This window comes from Pinus tabuliformis, chromosome 5_1 (genome assembly GCF_031772625.1).
Source record: "Pinus tabuliformis cultivar Carrire ecotype Pingquan chromosome 5_1, CPIR1, whole genome shotgun sequence".
In the NCBI taxonomy this organism is placed as follows: domain Eukaryota; kingdom Viridiplantae; phylum Streptophyta; class Pinopsida; order Pinales; family Pinaceae; genus Pinus; species Pinus tabuliformis.
Window position 1 is genome coordinate 323,863,988 of NC_142305.1, and position 20,803 is coordinate 323,884,790.

Below are 20,803 nucleotides of genomic sequence, written 5' to 3' on the forward strand. Positions count from 1 at the left end.
TAATTTCTTTATACTGGGCCCTACACTGTTCCAGTGCTTCCCAGTTCTTATAAGCATGGTCAAACCAGGTCCCTTTCTGTTGTTCGAATGCTTTGCCTTGAGACTGATGATATTCTCTCCACCATGTATGTTTCAATTCCTGAAAGCTTTCTGTTTCTATACATGCATCACTAACAGTGGGAAGCTCTGTTTGCATACAGGCATCAATCAGAATCATCTGTTCTGTTGAATTGGGCTGGGATGATCCAGCATCTCTCTCTTCATCTTTAACCCGAGCTTCTTCCTCCTGTTGGGCTAATTCATTGTTCTCCAGATTGATTTTGGTGGACCAGGGTGAATCTGTCTCTTTTTCTTCTTCTTCCATACTGGTCTGGGCAAGCCGGGGTGAATCTGTATCTTTTTCTTTTTCTTCCATAATAGTCTGGGTAGGCCGGGGTGAGTCCTTGTTTTCTTCTTCCTTTTCTTCCTGCATAGCGTCGGGAAGCTCCTTTGTTTGTTCCTGTGCAGCCTCTGAGGAACTTACTGGTTCTTGTGTGTCAGTAAGTTCTTGATCTTGTGCAACTTCAGGTGAACTTACTGGTTCTTGTGTGTCAGTAAGTTCCTGGTCTTGGTCTTGCATGTTCTCTGGATGACCTGTTGGTTCTTGTGTAGCAACAGGTCTCACTGACTGCACTTCTTCTGAAGCTCCTGTTGGTTCTTGTGTATCAACAGGGCTTTCTGACTGCACTTTTTCTAGAGATCCTGTTGGTTCTTGTGTAGCAACAGGTCTTTCTGTCTCAGCAGAGAATTGTGGAAATTTTACTTCAGCATCAGCAGACTCCTTTGTTTAATTTTCAGCCTCGGGGGCTTCCTTTATTGGTTCTTGTACTAACCTATATCCCGCCTGAGCATATATCTCACCACAACTTGTACACAGATATTCGATATCTTTGCTTTTCTCTGCTGCCGACGCTGCTCTTGCTAAAACATGCAGGCTGAATTCTTCTTGATATGCTTCCCTGATCCTTATTATCTCTTCCTGGTAATCCTGAATCTGAGATTTCAGAAACTCAATTTCTTCTTGCAGGGCAGGTATAGTAGGCTGATCCTGTGAGACAGTAGATTCCAGTGGAGGCAGAGGTTCTGCTACGTCAATTTGATCAATATTTCCCACAGGTGGTTCTTGTGTGTCACCTGGGGTAGTGGCTGGTTCTTGTGTTGCAGCCACTTGCTCACTATCATTCTGGGTGTCGGCAGCTGGTTCTTGTGTATCAGCTGTCTTAAGATATGATGCCACGAAGCTATGAACGCTCTGCATCTCAGCCTCTGTAGGTGAGGGAGAGGGGTTTCGAGGAGTGGCTGGAGTGCGGGGTTTTAAAGCGATGGATGGTGAGCTGGAGGAATTAGGGGATCCAACTACTGCCGATTTTCGTTTTGGTAGAAAGGCAGGGAATTGAGGTGTTTTTCTCTTCCTGCTGGCTCTTGAGGTCGGAACAGTAGTCGGGGTGGTGGGTGCTTTGGTTGAAACCCTCGTTCTTCTTCTTTTTACTGGGGTTTTCTTTGCCTGCTGCATTTTTTGTTTAAGCTGCGTAATTGGGATATTATCATCGGAATCATCAGTAGAGATACTGAGTATGGGGGCGGGAGAATTGGTTCTTTTGGGAGACATGGTTAATTCTGTTGCTGCTTGTTCATTTTCTGTAACATGCAGAGGTGTTTACTGGGGTTGTTCGGGAATATGCTCTGTTTGCTGAGGGTTTTCCAAAGGGGTTTGCTCAGGGGTGTCGTCCGTTTGTTGAGGAGGCTCCTGGTCTCGCTGAGGTGTGTCCTCAGCTTGACGAGGAGTTTCCTCTTCTTGATGAGGACTACCCTGCACAGGCTGTGGAATTCTTTCCTCCGGATGGGGATTAATGGGGGGTGGAGGGATGTTCAGAGGAAGAGCTCTGTTAATCAGCAGTTGGATTAGGCGATGGTGTTTTAGGGAGAGAGCTGGATTCTTCGCTTTCATAGCATATCGTGCCATATTTTTAAGACAACCCAGCAAATAATATGGCATGTTCAATAATTGACCATTTCTTAAGTGATTTAACAGGACGAAGTCGTGCTGGTAGATTACTTGGTAACGACCTTCGCATGTCAGATATTGCTTGACGAATTCAGGGACTCTTGGCAATGGCTGAGGTAACGACCGCAATGCTACACCTCTGCCCTTGGTTTCTACTTCCTCGCCCGGACGGAGAAAGTCTCGCTGCGCGTTCAGAATCAGGTGCTTCCTGCTGAACCACCTTGTACCAGTGGCTGGGAGTCCGGTGACTTCGGCGATGAATTCTTCCGTAACCAGAACTTGAATTCCTTGGACGACAGAGAATCCTTCTATCAAATTGCATGTGAATTCCAGGACTTGCTGCTCGTCAAATTTCGGAAGTCTCATGAAATATTCTATCCATCCAGCTTGCAAGAAAATTTGGTAAATTTCCGGAAAGAGCTCCAGAACTGCTGTCGTGCCTAGTTCATGAGTGATGAGGGTTCCTCCCATGGCTGTTGTCTCGGTAAATCTTCAGAATTCAGGGCCGAGCTACCGATTTCAACTCAGAGTATACATCACAAATGGTAACATGCTGTAGTTTTTACATACAACCAGGAGAATTAAGGGTGGCAGTGGTTGGCGTGGTTTACCATTATGGAAATTGCTTTGGTAACCCCCCCCCCTTCCTACGTGTGAATGATATGATTGGGAATGCAATCATTTGATGGACCTATCAACCTTTTTCCGCTTATCTATTATTTAATGCTTATTCATAAACGTGCGTACCTTCGTCCTTTACCTTTTTTGATCGCTGCGTCAAAAAGTCTTTTCTCATCTGCTGTCAAATTATAATCATTACCGCGGATCTGAAAGCACGGGAATATGGGTGATTTATAATGATAATGACGGGAAGTGACGTTGAGGTACTGTAATCATCACGAAAGGTGGTATATTTCGTGTGGAAAGGATATTTCGGGATCAGGAAGCAATATCGTGGCACCGAGATTGGTGTTGCAGCAACAGAGAATTACCGTTGGGGCAACTGGGATTAGGGGGAAACGTTTGTAAAAACGGGGAATGTGCTGGAGTAATGGAACTAGTGTTACAGCAACAAGAATAATGTTGGGACAACGGGAAGTGGTGTTGCAGCAATGGGGATAATGCCGCAGCAACATGGTGTTGCAGCCACGGGAAATGGTGTTGCAGCAACAGGAAATGGTGTTGCAGCAATAGGAAATGGTGTTGCAGCAACAGGGAATGGTGTTGCAGCAACAGGAATTCGGAGTCCGCCCAGTAATTCCTTTTGAAGCCTTTGCTCTCAGCTACTTCCCCATGCTACATCTACAAAATCTCGAAATATAATATTGCAATCCTTGGCAGGATTTATTAGTTCCTAAAAAAAAAATGTCTAATCCTAAAAATTACATAAATAATGGAAATTCAAGTGCTTTGAGGGACAGCAAGTTCCCCTGGAAAAGAATATTGTTTTATTGCCATGCAAGTGGCTTTAAAGTCCTCTTTGGAAACCGGCCGCTGATACAACCGAAGTCGGTAGCCATTCACTAACAGTGGTGTTCTGCTTCCATCAATTGTTAATAATCTAACCGTTCCATTTGGGAAAACAGTATCCACTTCATACGGTCCCAGCCACCTTGTTCTCAGCTTCCCTTGAAAGTTCTCGAAACGTGAATCATAAAGTAAAGCCCAGTTACCTTTCTGGAACTGCTTTTGCTTAATGGTTCTGTCATGCCATCTGCTCCTTTGTTGCTGTATCATAGTTGTTTGGTGGACGGCATCCAGTCTTTTCTCGTCCAGTTCCTGCAACTGCTACAACCTGGTTGTCTGTGCATTAGTTAAATCAAGGTTAACAGCTAAGGCAGTTCTTAAGGTTTTAATTTCAAATTCTACAGGAAAAATAGCATTCTTTCCAAAAACCAATTCATAGGGTGAAAATCCTGTTGTGTTTCTCCAAGTGGTTCTGTAGGCCCAAAGAGCCTCGGGCAAACGCTGAAACTAGTCCCTTCTATTCTCCTTTATTGTTTTTGTTAAGATAGCTTCTATGACCTTATTTGTGCTTTCCACCTGCCCATTTGCTTGGGGGTGGTAAGGTGTGGTCATCTTATGCTTGATATGATATTTCTGAAGCGTATCTTTGAAACCGTGAGAATTAAAAGGAGGTCCTCCATCAGTGACTAATTCTCTGGGTAGTCCAAATCTAACAAAGATTTCTTCAAATAAGAATGTTAGTACTGCTTCTTCATTAGCTTTAATAAGTGCTTTGGCCTCTACCCATTTAGTCATGTAATCTGTGCATACTAAAATGTAAACTCTTTGATTGGATGGAGGATTAATGGGACCTACAAAATCTAATGCCCATTTCTCAAAGGGTTCGAGAGTTACCTGAGGGTTGAGTGGCATTTCATCCCTATGGTTGGGCTGGCCCATTCTTTGGCAGCTGTCACAAGCCTTCACATATTTTCTAGCATCTTTAAAAAGTGATGGCCAGTAATAACCCATTCTAAGCACCTTGTGAGCTGTTCTTTTATCTGCAAAATGTCCTCCACAAGGACCATCGTGACAAGCTTTCAATATATCGTAAATCTCATCTTCCCCAACGCATCTCCTGATTTCTTGATCTATTCCTGTATGGAACAGACACCCGCTTATCCAGCTGTACCTAGCACTTTGCTGGATGATCTTCCTTCTTTCCATGTGTGATAGGTGTGATGGTAATTTTCCTGCAACTAGGTAATTGGCAATGTCTGCATACCAAGGTGAGTGAGCAGATATTGCAAATAGATACTCATCAGGAAAAGAATCATCTACTGGAACATTTTCATTGGTTTTTAAACAAGAAAGAAAATCAGCAACTACATTTTCTTTTCCTGGCCTATCTACAATTGTGATATCAAATTCTTGTAATAGTAATAACCACCTGGTGACTCGAGCATTAGTAATTGATTTATTCATTAAATACTTGATGGCCGAGTGGTCAGTATGCACAAAGGTAGTATAGCCAGTAATATAATGCCGAAATTTATTAATAGCATAAATAACTGCTAAAAATTCTTTCTCGGTTACTGTATAATTTAACTCAGCTGGTGTCATGTTTTTGCTAATGAAATAGATAGCATAGGGGAGATTGTTTTCTTCCTGACCCAGGACAGCTCCAATTGCCATGTCTGAGGCATCAGAGGAAATGTGAAAGGGTAATGCCCAGTCAGGTCCTCTCAAAATAGGAGCTGTGGACAACTGATGCTTAAGTTTATTGAATGCATTCTCACAATCATCAGTCCACTTGAATTCAACATTTTTCATTAATAACACAAACAAAGGAGAAGCTATTTTAGAAAAATCCTTAATAAATCTTCTGTAATATCCGGCATGTCCTAAAAAGCTTCTCACCTCCGTTTGTGTTTTGGGGATAGGAAGGTTCTGAATCACCTGAATCTTAGCTGGGTCGACTTGGATTCCTAAAAATGAAATGAAATGACCTAATACAATGCCCTGATTCATCATCATGTGGCACTTTTCAGTGCTTAAAGCGAGGTGTGCTTCAATGCACCTCTTAAGTACTTTTTCAAGGTTTTGCAGGGCATCTTCAAAGGTCACTCCATAAGGAGTAAAGTCGTCCATGAATATTTCTAATGAGTCGTTTAACATATCAGAAAATATTCCTATCACCGCTCTCTGAAATGTCGCTGGAGCATTATACAACCCAAATGGCAGTACTCTATAGGCAAAGGTTCCCCATGGGCTGGTAAATGTGGTTTTGTCCTGATCCTGGGGTGCAATCCTGATTTGGTTGTATCCACTAAACCCATCCAAGAATGAGAAGAATTTCTTACCTGCTAAATTATCCAATACTTGATCAATAAAAGGTAAAGGGAAATGATCTTTTTGGGTTGCTTTATTTAATGATCTATAATCTACACATACTCACCATTTCCCATTCTTCTTTGGTACAATTACGAGTGGAGAAACCCACTCGCTGTCAGATATTGGATATATGAATCCTGCATTTAAAAGTTTTTGGAGTTCCTCCTTCACAATTTCTCTGAGGTTAGGGTTCATTCTTCGTTGGGGTTGACAGACTGGTCGGGATCCCTCCTTAATGTATATACGATGAGTACATAATTCAGGGGAGATTCCTTTCATGTCTGTGTAGTCCCATGCGAATGCCTCTTTGTTTGCTTGGAGTAACTTTATTAATTTCTGTTTTTCATCATCAGTCAAATCAGGATTTATATTCAGCGTTTTACCAGGTTCAATTTCAACTGTTGTGCTCTTGGAAGAGTTGCCTAATGCTGTCTGGCATAAGTTTTCATCTTTCATATTCTGCTGGGATTCAGGTTCTAGGATTGCAGCGAAGTGATTAAATGTTTCTGAATTAACCGAAGAGGGTTCAGAAATAAAACTGCTAATTAGTTCATCTTCGGTGGAGTCTTTAAAAGTCAAAGCTTGCCCAATAGTTAATATCGGTTGGGTTTCCTCATCCTCATAGTCTACCCATATAGAATTGTCACTGTTAATCATGGGAGTGGCATGGGGATAGAGGGTCAGCTGTTTAGTCTCTTGTCCATTGGAGATGGTCATTGATCCAGATCTACAGCTGATGAAAGCATCAGCTGTAGCCAACCAAGGTCTCCCTAGAATCAACGGATGACCCCCCAACTTTGTTTTGGTTTGTAAGACCACAAAGTCAACCGGGTAGTTCCAGGATTCTACAGAGATTATAAGGTCTTCAATGACCCCTTCAGGTTTGATCGTAGAACGGTCAGCTAATTCTAAGATAGTAGGAGTTTCCCTGATAAAGTTTTTCAGTTGGAGCAATTGAGCTGTTTCGAGGGTCATGATATTTATTGCAGCTCCTAAGTCTACTAAGACTTTAGAGATAAAGGTTTTTCCGACCTGGACTGTTACTGTAGGGTGACCAGGGTCACCATACTTGACAGGATAATCTTTTTCAGTCATTAAGGCTGTTAATTCCCCCATCACATGAACTGTGAGGGGTCCTTAGCCTTCCTTCCAGGTTTCTTTACACAGATATCTCTAATAGTTCTAGCGTATATAGGAACATCCCTTAGTGCTTGCAATAATGGTATTTTGACATACAAGTTCTGTAACTCTCCTAAAAGATTGAAGGTAGGTTGTTCAGGTGCTTTAGTGAGAGTCAGTCTTTCAGGGAATGGTGGATCTACCGTTTGGTCATTATTGTTAGGTGCTGATTCTACTGTTTCAGTACTATGGTTAGCTGGTTTCTCTTTTCTAGTCTCTTCTTTGTCAGAGTCCGTGATATCATCTATAATAGGTTCAACTATTCTCCCTGAGCGAAGGTGGATATCATTACATTGCAGGGGAGAAATAGGCTGACTTTGAATGTCAATAACTTGCAAGGCCTTATTATTATTTGGATTGGGGTTAGGTTGTACAGGCAGCTGTGGTCTCATTGCCTGATTATTCGGAGGATTATTAGATGGTAAGGAAAGAGATTGTTGTTGTTGAGGAAAGGGTATCTGTTGGGCTGCCCAGTTTGGGTTCCATTGATTAAAGTATGGTTGCTGGGGGGCCCAAGGATTCCACATAGTAGGGTCAGGAAAGGGGATATTTGGTTGCTGCATAAGTGGAAAGTTCATTGTGTTGAAGGGTGGGTATTGCATTTGATTCATGGGTGGGTAAAAAGGAGAATTATTATTCCAACGATTGAATGTTGTATTAGAGCTCGTACCTTGTCTTTGCGGCCATTGCCTCCTCTGAGTCATTAGGTACACCGCTTCAGCTTCTTCTTCAGTTGTCTGCAGTGCTGCTTTGATTCCAGGCAGAGAGGGGCATTGCTGTGTTTCATGATCCTTCTCGCAGATTGTGCATATAGGCATCCTATCCAGTGGGCATTCTCTAAGTGGATGTTTTTCTCTGCATTTTGAACAGAAAATTGCCAGAGCAGCTTCTACTTCTGCCTGTTTCTTCTTGACCTGCAGAGCATCAATCTGTGAAGCAAAAGAACTTAGCATTTCAGTTTTAAATTCTTCTAATAAATTACCTATCTCAGCTCTTGTTGCTCCTCCACTGGCTGACTTCTGAACCCTTGAATACACATTATCTCTGCTTTTTGATCTGCCTGCCGCTCCCCTTGAACACCGCATACAGAGCCTAATAATCTCATCAAAGGGTTCTTTAGAAATGTCCCCTTTTCCAAGCATGTTCAGCATGTCCAAGCAATCATCTCTTACCCCTTTCAGCAGTATGGTCTTCAAAATGTCTTTGCTCATATTAGGATGATCAGACCGCTGCAGATTATACTGTAATCTTTCCACGAAATCTTCCAAATTCTCGTCCTCTTTCTGGACCATTTTAAACAATTCTTCCTTTCTTTCTCTTGTCCGGCAGTAGTCTTGATACTTAGCCAGAAATCCCTCTTTCATTTGGTCCCAGGTGGTGATTGCCTGAGCTCCCAAGCTCATAAACCACCTCAATGCGTTCCCTTTTAGTGTTGCTGGAAACAATTTCAACTTCTGATTAGGACTTATGTAATCATAGCTTCTACACAGTATGTCGAATTCGAAGAGGAATTCGTCCGGATCTTCGGAGGACAACCCATGGAAATTGGGTAATGCCGAGAGTGGAATATTTTTCATGGGGGTTGTTCCTCTCGGAAGTTCCCCAATAGGGAATTCCAGGGTAGAGAGCGAGTTTTCCCCTCTCCCTTCTGTTCTGTTATCCTCCATCGGTATTTTCCCTGAATCACTCGCTTTATCTTCTGTGTCTTCTGTTTCTTCAGGTTCCTCTACCGGTTCCTCGGTGTACTCTGGTGCTTCCAGCTTCCTCTCAGGTCCTATCACTTCCTCCGTCTGTTGGTCTGTTTGTGAGGAGTATTGGATCTGGGGTCTCCGGGAACTCGTCCTCTGTGATGCTTCAGCCTTAGAGATGATTTCGTCGATGTAAGTCTTCCTTCCTCCTTTTCCGCCTGTAAAATTAGGTTTCTTGCGTCCTCTCATACACCTGTTATTTTCACAAAGAAACCATTAATGCTTTTAGAATTCTTTAGTTGCCTTCCCCGACAACGGCGCCAAAATGTTGGCTAGTTGAATTTTTTATGAATTAAACATTCAAGTACCACATTAATTGTCAACCAGGGACAGTATTTTTATTTCAAAGGCTACTGCGTACTGTATGTACTCAAAATCTAAAAGCATCGAAAAGCTGTAGTATACGTAATTCTTACGCTATGTCATTACAGTACTTGTTAAGATGAAAGCAATTAATTAAAACTACGAATCTGGAAAGTGAAGTAATGGACGCTCTGTTGGCAGAGGATCAGGACCCTATCCTCCAGATGGGGACGTTCAGCACCTGCCCCTGTAATCAGATTTACTAATGCACACTGCACTCTCATTCACCGGTGAGAAACAAACTCAAGTGATTAATGAAACAGAGTACTAGCAAAACAAAGAATACCAGAGGTAATGCTATCAATTCCAAACAGAGTACCAGAAAGAAACTACTGCACACTTACACACTTGACAAGAAAGTAAATGGGTGAATCTTGTGAGGAAGGTGGGCCCAGTCCCTCTCACAAGATTCCCCAGGAAAACGAAGACGGGATTAAGTGCTCAAAACAGTTTTATATTCATCTACCAAAAAGATTAAATACAATAGAGTTCAGACTTGCTGATGTTCTCAAAATCTCGCTTACAGACTGACCATAGACACCGACTAATCCATTTTTCATGTAGATGTCTCCTCTTTATAGAGGAGGCATCTATTACAATAAAGTATTACAGCCTATCCAGTTAACCCATCTTGTCAAAAATAAGCAATTCAGAGTGCTGTTACAACAGTATGATAATACATTCTTTTCTTGAGCTTTAGCTGTTACACAGCGGGTAACTGACTTTGACCGTCTTCTCGGGATCTTCATATTCCTTCGCCATTTCCCCATGCTGTTCATGCTGACTGTGTTCTTCTTTCTTTAGACTTCCGCTTGATTATGCCACGTCAAGATTCTTTAGATAGCTGCCATCTGTTGTTCGTGGCTGTTACAAAATAGCTTGCTTTAGGTAATTGTTGTTGCTGACTGTAGCAACTACGGAGTTGCTGCTTCTGGTGTTGCAGCAACTGCGTAGTTGCTGTTTCTGGTGTTACAGCAACTGCGTAGTTGTTGTTTTTGGTGTTACAGCAACTATACATTATAACTTCTGCAAGCTTAAGACAATTATTTGACAATTTAGTCAGCGTTTCCAAGGATAAGTATAAAGATATTCACGAATATGAAATAAACAATTAAACATAGATATGCGGAAGGTTACTTCATACCTTGGGGTCAATATGTCATTATAAAATAAAATCTTTCAACTTATGACTGCAAAAGGGTAATAATACGGCAAAAGATAAGGTCAAAAATAGGTCAATTGTGAGTCCCAACAACTTACACGGATTTTAAACAAATAAAATTTTATCATTTACATTATAATCAACATAAATTAAGGTGAATATTTCATTCTAATAAACTTTACAAGAGTAGTCTATGGAGGAATACCTGTACCAGTGGCTGATGGAGATACCTTTGTCCTGCTGCTCTTGCTGAACGAAGCCCTCCTTCTAATCCTAGGGTCTGTACCAGTGCCTGATGGAGATACCTTTGTCCTATTGCTCCTACTAAATGCTCCTCTTGATGGACCCAACCGGATTTACCTCCTAGCCAACTAGAAAATAATCCCTAACCTAGGAAACCTCCACAAGTTCCCTAGCCCTCTGAGCCCAAGTCCAACCAGATGTAGGGTGTGTGTCCAAGATGAAAGATCCAGACCAAGATAACAATACTTCCATCCTCTCAACAACCCAAGAAACCTCCATAGGTTCCTAAGGTCTCCAAAAACACAACAAGTCCAAACAATCACAACCAACCTCCCCCCACCCCCCTAAGGAAGACCTCCCCTTCCCTTTTTATACCCTTCTTCCCTTCTCCTCCTCAACCACCTCTCATTAATGTCATTAACTTCTCATCCATCCTTACAATTGACTTCTCTTCTCCCAAGTAAAGTTGAGAGTACATTTGGAAATGTGACATGAATATAAAATTGAGAATTTAATGGAAAAGGACCATGTCTTCTCCCAAGTAAAACTGAGAGTACATTTGGAAATGTGACATGAATATAAAATTGGGAATTTAATGGGAAAGGACCATGTCTTCTCCCAAGTAAATATGAAAAGTACATTTGGGAATGTGAGATGAATATATATATTGATGAAATGGAGAGGACTATGTCTTCTCCCAAGTAAATGTGAGGGTACATTGGGGAATGTGAGATGTAATTACATGGAGAGGACCATGTCTTCACCCTAGTAAATGTGAGGGTACATTGGGGGATGTGAAATGAATATATATATTAATGATGAGTTGGAGAGGACCATGTCTTCTCCCTAGTAAATGTGAGGGTACATTGGGGAAAGTGAGATGTACTTACATGGAGAGGACCATGTCTTCTCCCTAGTAAATGTGAGGGTACGTTGGGGAATGTGAGATGAATACATATATTATTTGAAATAATCGAAGGAGACCATATCCTACCTAAGATTCAATTTGATAAAGTAATTTGGGAATTTGAATAATAGAAACCATGAATTTTATATTAGACCAATATTTCTCAATATTTTCAGATAATGTAAACATTAATAAAATTTGCAGGATAAGATTTAAGTGGGGCATTACATACACCCTTCCTTCAGAAAACTTCATCCCGAAGTTAGAATGAAAATATACAAGGAGTTCAAAAGCATAGCAAATTAGAGAGATTTATAGCAATAAAACTTGATAAGTCAGAAAATGACATTACTTCCCATCAAGAGTCTCCAACTGATCTATATCCTCCTATCCATCCTGACCTACTTCTGTCCCCACCCTATCCATCCTCTACTGCTTTATCAGTGGCAATGACCATACTAACCACTGATAAAACCGACATGGTGGAAGCGTCGATTATATCGACCTAACTTCCCCAGCAGGGAACTGGCAATCGTCATCACACGTCTAGGGGAGCGTGTACACCACTGCCCTCCCACGATTCCAGGTTTCAGAGGATAAACAGTGGGAAATTCCTCCACCCCTTCTTTAGAACTAGGGTCAACGCCCTAACACGGACCACACTACAGAGCTAGTTTGACTTGTCATCGAATAATCCAGTCAGGTTGTCTTGCCACCTGTCATTTGCATTTTAATCGTGTCATAAGAGTGCATATCAAGTAGATACCAAATGTAATAGAACAATGTACATTGTACCTTTTGTCGTTGGTCGTCTCGACCTTCCCCAATGGAATAGTAGATCTTGGTTATCATACGATTCTTTCCAATCTATAGTTTAGTTCTCATCCATGCATATATATAACCACAAAATAGATATAGATACATGATCTTAAACATCATGTTTATTAATCCCAGTGTCCACGTGTCAATTTTTGTTGTTCATACTCAAAATAAATCTTACATCAGATAAATCATAATTTCACTAAGTCATTGATTAGATAAATCATATCTATATAAGCCTATACGATGCAACAATAACTCTGACAAGTCATGCGCTAGATAAGTTGTAACCAAGTAGGTCATACATTTGGTCATACATCCAACATTTCCGTCATTAATACCAAATCCATCAATTGATTTTCACGTGTCCAACCAAATGTATATAATGTTCATAAATAACAACATGGAACTATAAAATAGAACCTTAACATAGGTGGCTATCTACGTTAAAATGGGCGTCATAAACGCTCAAGTGATATTCTTGTGGAACCCCTCAATAACAATTAGAGTTGAAACAGATTCAACTGTCCATCATGGAAAATAGCATTTGAACTCGGATATGCTATAAGGTGGTACCAAAACCAAAATAATGGCAAGCAACAGATTAATGCACTATCAATTCCACTAGAAGGTGCTAGTATAAGTTTTATGCATATAATTTCTTTAAAACCTTAGTGAATATAAAAGTCCCACTCTTCCAATTTGACGGTTTTTCATCTTCCAAACCCATTTAGTTAATCTTGAAAATAAAAGACTCAAAACTTCAAAAATTGTTTCCAACATGATTTTCATACTTTATTTTTTTTTGTAAATTGAGAGAAATGTCCTCTAAATGTCAAACGGTTCAAATTTATTATATATTTAATCATTTTTACTAGTACCAAACAATTTCATGATATATACTGTAGCTCACAATATGACTAGACAAATGAGAAATAATTAAATGAATGGAATAATTGCCTTTGCCCTGCTTCTATTAGTATTTCCCTTCTAAATGGCACCGCATTTCTAAAGATTCCTACTCCTTTCATAAGTGGCCAGTGACCACAAAAGTTGCGAAGAAAGTTGAGGGTCCTTTTATCCAAAACTAGAGACACATTATTTTTCACGACATTTTTATTCAACACTAGAATAAGGGTAAAAGTGTATCCTAATATTTTCATTGGTCGTTTATTGACTAAATAAGATTCCTTTCTAAAATCCCAAATTCTCTACAAATTGATCTTCTCATTTAATTTAAGATCATTAAAAATAACTATCACAGTAAGCCTTGCACAAGTCCATAGTATTCAATCTATGTTTTCACTAGAAAATTCTACCCCACTAGACCATCTTTGTTAGGCCTCCATCTGTTATGCACCATGCAATAATTTTTGGCATCCTCTTTTCCTCAACCTTAGGTTACATCATGTCAGCCCATTTTTCTTTGGATTGTTTGCCTGCTAGTTTTATTGTTTTTCCTTGTTACCTATACCTATTCATTATTAACTAATTTCTTGATTACTTTCTAGATTTCTTTGTCTTAATAAACAAACAACATGACAAAGCATACTTAGTTACAAGACTAGGCTTAATATGTATGGATTAGAAGAAACCATTACATTGAATGTCACCATGCTAGATTGATGCATTCTAGCGAAAATTGACTTTTGGAGAAGTTCAATTCAATTAAGAAAACTTTAACCAATTAACCATGCCTTTAAAAAAAATGATCAAATCGTAAGGATAGTACTAGATCACTTAGGGAAAGCTCTTGGCATGTTTTGGGCTTCGTAGTAACTCAAAGCACTCTATACTATATCCCTATGTTTAAAGTAGAGGGTATTTAAATGACACTTGCTAGTCAACGGAAGTCATGAGCATTACAACCATAAACTAAATTTAGGTCTTCATTGTGACATCCTCACTATATTGCAGATCTGGTGTCTCCATTTATAGGTTCCAAGAAGCTTAACAACCTCATCTACTTATTTCTATAATCATTCATCTACAGAAAACATGCAATGTTAAGATTAAAATTTGTACAAAGATAAAGCTTATAATGGCCTTGGTGGGCTTAATGGTTAAGAACATGTATTTTCTTGTAAGAAGTCATAGATTCAAATATAGAGGGAAGTAGAGAAGGTAAACCTCCACAAACCTTCATAGACTTTAGTAGTCAAATCACTGCAAGGAGGCGGATCCCTTGTCCCAGAAACAAAAGGGGTCTCATAAACCAATTTCGTGTTTGGCTTGGCCATGACCTAAAAATTAGATTATTATTATTATTATTATTATTATTATTATTGTTATTATCATTATTATTATTATTATCATTATTATTATTATTATTATTATTCAAAGGGAGAATCTAGCTCTGTTTTTAAAATGTATTTGACGCAGGCATAACATCAACATAGAACCAACTTGTAGTATAATTATGTTGAAGATCTATTTTAATATAAAGCCTCTTTCTCACTTTTGAAGCCATGAAGGTACGAGGGAAACAATATTCAAATGTAATGACACTGGGATAATCACAAAGGACTCCTAGCTTCTTTGGAGATGAACCTAAGTGCGTTGGCTCAACAAGTCATGCTATATATGGGAGCCTTTAAATGTAAAGAAGCTGGAAAAACTACAAAATACTCCCTAACTTCTTTGAAGATCGGCCTTAGACGATTGGGTCAATATAACATACCATTTATAAGAGACTCCTCGGATCCAAAGATGTGTCCAAGCCTAGGTGATATCCCCTAACTGTAGTCGTCTCAGTCTAGCTAACAAAAGACCAAATTATTTTCATGACATGAAGACAGTTAATCACTTGAAGATGGTTGTTTGGAGAACAACTTGAAGATAAATATAATCTTGTAAGGATATTTTCAACATGCAAGAATTGTCCAATGATGAGATTAATTAACTGGAAGACAACTGCTCCCATGGTGATGGAGGTTTGAACTAGAATTTGTCAAAAACAATCAATAAAAATCAATAATATTCAAAATTGCAAGAATGTGAGCAAGTTCCTATAGATAGTAACACTTAACAAAGTTCAGTAGAAATTGAACTACTTTTAGTTCCAGTTCTCTTAGATAAAGAAGAACCGAGGGACTCTAGAGTCTGGAAAGCACAATTGGACCCAAAGAAACAATTTATTTTCTATCATGGACTATTACTAGCAACATAGACCTGACAGCAGAAACAAAATGAAGTCCCATCCGTTAATTGGGGAGGCCAAACACTATATCAGCTAATAATGTTTCCTGGAGTAAAATGCTTGGCAATGAATCTCTACATATCCATCCAATTTGTATGTAGCTTTGGCTGTACTCAGGTTCTTTATTTAGCTTTTATGGTCTATCACGTGCAAGTTTCCAAGTTCTGTTTTGCATATTAAGTTTCTTCCTGCTCTAGAAAACTAGAAAATTTTTTGTGTCTAAATCCCTTTCACCAGCAAGGCACACTTTACAGTCTCTGCTACAATATGATTTAATCTTAAACATAAAAGGAGGTAATGAACTATCTATATGAAGGATCACTGATATCCCTCATGTCAGGAAGTTGCAAAAAGGGACTATAAAGAGAAACAAATGTGGCCCTGTGAGCTTGATAACAAGCCAAGGAAAAAGGATAGAACTATGCTCCCACTCTAAATCTCGGCAGTTATTCAGCAAAGGATAAGCATATTGCAGAGGGAAACGTTCCACAAAGTTACAAACTTGTGATTGGAATGCACATCAAAAGGATAAGGATATCAAAAAATGGCTCAGAAACTATAACCTGATAAGGATAAGAAGATTGCAAAGGGCAACAATCTACATATCGATTAGAATGTACATAATCATTGTCCTTGAAGCAAAGGATGGATCTCAATTAAAGGATCAGAAACAATAACCTGCAAGGATAAGCAGATGAAAGAGGGAAAGGATCTACACAGACATTAGTGTAAAGTAAATCATCAGAGGCTCTGAATCATACGACGAAGATCAGGTAAAGGGTCCAAAACCATACACCAATACAGATCAAGCAGGCTATAGAGAACAACACCCTATAGCACCATAAGTAGAACACACATTATTGATGTTCCGGAGGTAGAGGATTGACATCAACCAAAGATTAAAATACAGTAACTTGATATTTATGCAGGTAGTCATAAATAGACACAGACCATGCAGGGAAATAAAGTCTATTGAAGAAGCTTCTGAATTCAGTTTGTCTAAAGTGATGCTTTCTACAAGTTTTTGGGCTTAAAAAAAAAGGTTTTGCCATGACAACTGTATCCATTGATGATCATAACAATTAAACCAGAACTTGCTACCACACTATACATCTTCATGAGCATGTCTGACTAATGGATATGGGTTAGACAATAGTTTTTTCGCCATTAGGAAACAACATCATAGTAATTGTGACTACATCTCCATCCTATTACCAACAAAGCCACAAAATTGAAACCTGTTTCTAAAACAGAGATAACAACTGATGATAAATACTATGATATGAAATTTTAATTACAAATAAACCAACAGATACTAAAAACCATTTCACCAGTTATGGAAACGAGTTAGGCTATGATTTTTGTTTTGATTTTGAGTTAGTAAAGTTTAGGGCTCAAGACTGCTCTGTCATTTTATTCTGCCATCTGATAGTGATCTGCACTATTGCTGATATTCTGGGTTTGAAGCACTAATCTGATGCAATGTTGGCAAACACTTTACCCAGAAAGCATTGAGTCTGCAAGGCTTTAACCTTGACTTTGGGCCTCAACTACCTAATTCAAACTATGCTTAAGATGAAAGATCTTAACAACTTTAGGTTGCGTACAGAGAGTATGCAGATTGAAGATGGTTGTCATATTTTCTGGGGTAAAGTGCTGCCTATTAGAGCACATTGATTTTAATGGCACAGTAGAGTAGGCACAGAGTTGTGGTGTTGGAGAAACAAGCTACCTTGGCCATTTCTATGATGGATCAACACTATTGAATTTACAATTGATCAACATTATTGCATTTAGATACTAATGTTGGAAGAAAAGTTTGGAAGAGAAGGATTGATTCATAAAGCCATCAACTCCTTGGGCTGAAATTTGGTATGCATTCATACTCATGTACATTATTGCAATTTCCATCCAAAATGAAGGAGATCTGTAATGAACCTATGCCGAAATTTCAATGCTTTGTCAAATGCATTATTTGACCAACATTTAGTTTATCATGCTAACAAAGGCTTGTATGCATGAGAACATGCTACAAATAATCACATGCACCTGGGCAGATCAACTTCCATTTTTATGAGAATTGGTTGAGCCACTCCAAATGTATATGGCTATGCTCCTGCATTGGTTTGGTCACCTACCACATTAAATTTGCAGGGGGTAGACAGACTGTTTAGTGAAAATTTTGAGAACAACCCAAATTCCTCAAGAATAAAGATGCCATGCTTATCAGGATGGTTCTCATGCTTATCAAGATGGTTCTCATGATTGTGGAGACATGTTAGGAGTATTGTTTATTGGGTATATTGAGGATGTTGCGAGATCAGGGAAGGTTGCTTCCAAGGAGGGGAGATGAAACTGCTGTTAAAACTGATGATGGGTTTGAAACATGTCTCATGCATACAGAGAAGACATATTTTTAGAGGGACTAGGCCATTATCCCTAGCTTTGGAAGCATGAAAACTAGGCCCCTTGCAAAAAATTCTAAGATGAAGATGGGCACCCCTGGTTATGTATTTAAAGAATATTATGAGGCCACATTTCCCACAAATATCCTTTATACTTAGTGGGTATGCATTGCTTTTGGGTGTACTATCATACACAAGTATAACAGTGAAGGAAACAAAGGCCCTAATTGCTCTAGGAGATGTGCATGGTGTGCTTTTCACGTTGATATATTGGCTCCTATTATATTATGCAATGGAGATTTCTTAATCATTATCCATGTATCCAACAAATTCAGAGCGCTCACGAATGTACAAATACTAAAATTGCATGTACCATTGGTTTACCACATTGTACTCTTTGTTTATAATATATATATATTTGGATCCTGCTTAAACCTTAAACTAAACTCATAGCATACATTGCATCAAGGCAATGGTGGTGAGGTATGTATTACTGTCCACTGATATCTTCTACACTGTAGCATCAATTTCGTTCTTGACCTCTTCATTAAATAATTTCTCACTGAAGATTGTAGGTGTGCTCACTAGCATTCATTCTTCTCATTATGGCCTACATTGAAGCATCAGTTAAAGGTTTTGTTGATGAAGCCTGTGACATATACAATCACATGATTCAACTTGGAGGGTATCAGCCAAGTATCAACATACAAAATTCTCTTTTTAAGACCCTATCATGTGTCACAGGAGGGACTGCGAAACATCATTTAAGACCAGCAGAAGCTATGTTTCAGAATTTGAAAACAGTAGGGTATAGGATAAAGGAGGATATTTATGAAGGTTTAATATGGCTTCACAGCTACCAAGATTGTGTAGATCATGAAAGAATAGTCTGTCTAAGAAATGAGATGAAGCAAGCAAGATTTAAGGAAAGTAGAGACTTACTTGTCTCAATACTCAGGGTCTGTTCAAGACATGCAGATGTAAAAGAGGTTGAAAGAACTTGGGCAAAGTTAGTTGACACTGGTGTAGGTCTCACTTCTCAGACTTATGTGTATCAAATGTAAGTTTATGCCATGGATGGACAACCTATGAAGTCTTTGGAGATATTCACAAAATTGCAGGAGAAAGGTGTCTCCATGAGTGTGATTTCTTATCTGAAAATTATTGAGATAATGTCAAAAGCCCAAGAAGAAGAACAAGCGGAAAATTTTATGAAGAAACTTGAGGATAGTGGTTTGAAGCCATTGCAGTCATCCTATGTGGACTTGATGCAAATGTATATGTGCCTGTCTATGTATGGTGAAGTACAATCCACATTTTCTTGATGTATGGCAAAGTGTCAACCTAATCGGGCAGCTTATGAAATATATCTTGAATCCTTGATTAGATGTGGCATGCTGGAGTGGGTTGAGGGGGTTTTTGTAGAGTTGCAAAAGGATGGTGCAATTGGTATTAAATCCAAGATGTGCAACATAATGCTAGAGGGATATCTCAATGCTGGTCAAGAAGAAAGGATCAAACAATTGTATGATGAAATGTGTCATAAGAAATATGACATTGAGCCCACATTGATGCTACAAATAAAACCGTTTCTCAATTTGGGCGACAAAAATGTTAATAAGCGTCTCAACTTGAAACTTGTTGCAGAGCAGCATGAGATTTTAATTGCTATATTTTTGTCTAGTGCTAAGGTAGAATTGTACGATGAGAACAAGACTTTTGAAGTTCATTTTGAGTTCAATGAAAAAATTTAGGTATAGGATGTATTGAAAGCACACATATACGACACATTTTATGAATGGCTAAAACTAGTTGATCGATTGAAAATTCAAGCTGAAGACATATCGCCTCATTTTTCTACTGTGAGTCATGGTAGTTTTCGATTTTATGCTAATCAATTTAGACCAGGTGGACAGATGGTAGTGCCAAAGCTTATACATCGGTGGCTATCTCCTCGTGTTCTAACATACTAGTATATGTATGGTGGACGTAAGAGCACCTCTAGAGATGTTATATTTTATACACAAAACTATAAAGTTGAAGATGTTGAATGTGTTGGGAAAGCCTTGAGAATGAAGTCAATAAATTGTGTCATAAAAAGGAAGGGAAAGAAATTTCAGATACGATGTCAAGGTAAGGATTTACATATTGGATCCATTGAAAGAGTTTTTGAAACCTAAAGCTAGAGCTACTGAAAATGGAACAGGAAATTAAGATATTGATTTTTATTCAGAGGACGAGTTTAATGAGGGGAGTTTTGAGTCCATGAGTGATTTTGAATCTCAAGAAGGAATTAAAGAGACTGAAACAGAGTCAGAAATTTTAACACAGTAAGCACAGAGAGAATGAACGTTTTTGGCTACACAATTTAGCATCCAGATTGCATTTGCTGCAAGGACATGAGAAAACTCTCTACAGTGATGAGAATCGAACATTCTCACATGAAAGAGCATGTGATTTCTAGAGAATGATGGGATTCAATGATGGATGTTTGACACGAGTAGATGATCTGAATGTGCTCGATATAGAAGATTGAAGGGCTCTTAATTCATTTGTAAGTCTAAAATGAGAAATTGAATGTAGATTCACAAGGCACATAGCCTCGGTTAATGATATCATCAAACACATCACGAAATCTTACAACTTTGAGGTCCTTTGCCAAAATTTCTGCTAGTTTACTAGCAAGTTCTGGGTCAAATTCAAATCAATCTTGCTGGATCAGCCATTTATACACTATGTGACCGATATTTCTTTCGCGTATTCGAAGAAGATGCGTGATGACATATTTGACATCCTTCTGCTGAATCCATTTCCGTTGTCGGTTGAGGATTCTGATATGGGAGCAGGGTCATGTGCAAGCAATTCCTTGCAGAACCAGGCAATCTTCCTCCTCC

General features: G+C 39.1%; 1 pseudogene; it reads left to right on the forward strand.

Annotated features, from left to right (window-relative positions):
* The first annotated feature begins 1,361 nt into the window (after window positions 1-1,361).
* On the forward strand, window positions 1,362-20,243 carry LOC149164667 (pentatricopeptide repeat-containing protein OTP51, chloroplastic pseudogene; annotated as a pseudogene).
* Window positions 20,244-20,803: the final 560 nt, after the last annotated feature.